Raw genomic sequence first — 1,455 nt, 5'->3', positions numbered from 1 at the left:
CCAGGCAAGCACTTATTCTACTGAGCTATCTCTCTGGCCCCTTAAAATGAATTTAAAAAAAATTTTTTTAAACCTTCGCTCCTTTAACTTTGGGAGAGAGCCCCAGTGAGTGTTGAGTGTTTTGTCTTGGCAGCAACCAGAGTAACTAAGGCAGTGACCCTGCACCTCCCAGAACCTTGCTTCCTGCCTGGAAGGAGCGAGCTTCTAGACGTTGTAACAACTGCGGAGACAGGAGTTCTCACGTGGGACACTCAGGCCTGATGGTACAAGGATTGGTGTGACTCAGTGTCCAGCACAGAGGGTGGCCAGAGACTGGGTGCACCACAGAGCCTCCTGAAAAAGATGACAACACGGGACACAGCTACAGTGTGCTTGGCCACCACCTGCTCCCACTGGTACAGAACTGCAGGGAGTGACACAAAGGACCAGGTGGGGCTGGTGCAGCAGCAGCAGCGTAGCTGTGCATATTCACCCAGTGTCCGTCAGCCTCCGTGCAGCACACAGGATCCTGTCCCACTGAGTTATAAGCTGCTCCTTTCGGGTTGTCACAGGCACTCCACCTCCATCCTGAGTCGAAAGCCCCAGTGAGTAGTGAAGTAACTGTGGGGAGCTCAGTGGCAGAGCTGCCTGGAGTCTGGGAGCCCAGCTGCACAGCTGAGCCACTGCTGCCAGTCAGGGTCTATTGTAACTGAATCCCCCCAAATGCTGTCATGCTGAAGTGCAGATATGGGGAGGCAGGACAGAAGGATTAGAGGTGTTGAGGTGTCAGGCATGGGGATAGCCAGCCCAAGGCTGTGTCTGGCCACTGCTGTGGGCCATCTTATTCCATGGGGCTAAAGGAAACTTGCAGAACTCTCCCCTATGTGCCCTGAACAATGACAGTCACATCCCTCTCAGGTCAGTCTTATGCTTTGCCAACCAGTTGGGCTGGAGTGAACTAGAGAGCCAGTGGGTCTCAACGTGACCTTCAGGAGGCCCTGACCCTGCTGGTCCTCATGCTCTGTCTTCAGGCTGCCTCGTCATCAAACTCCATGCAGATTTGAGTTTCGGAGGCCAGTTACTGGCGCCCAGTACACATAAAGAGAATACCCCCCTCAGGCCCCAGGGCCATCCACACATTTCCCCCAGCAGATCATGGGCTAATCCTCCTATCTCCTGCATTGCTACCCCATGTGACAAGGTGAGGAGACCTTTAAGACCAGGTCCAGTGGAATGAAGAGGGCACTCCAGCTCACAGCGCTGAGACACAGGAATTCTGAAGTCACCGGATTACTTGAGGGTCCTCCCGAGGTAAAGGGATGTGAAGGTAGATTATGAATGGGTACGCTGTAACAACAAAGGGGGTTCTCTGGAGTACCCCACTTCCCAAACCCTGCCTGGATGCTAGTGAACTTCCAGTGAAGTGAGAAACCCTAAGGGGGCAGGGTTTTCAGCAAGGATGTGTGCCTCACTCTA

Source organism: Octodon degus, unplaced genomic scaffold, assembly GCF_000260255.1.
Source record: "Octodon degus isolate 3935 unplaced genomic scaffold, OctDeg1.0 scaffold00010, whole genome shotgun sequence".
Taxonomy (NCBI): Eukaryota; Metazoa; Chordata; class Mammalia; order Rodentia; family Octodontidae; genus Octodon; species Octodon degus.
The sequence above is the reverse complement of the archived record's forward strand: the minus strand, read 5'-3'. Positions refer to the sequence as shown.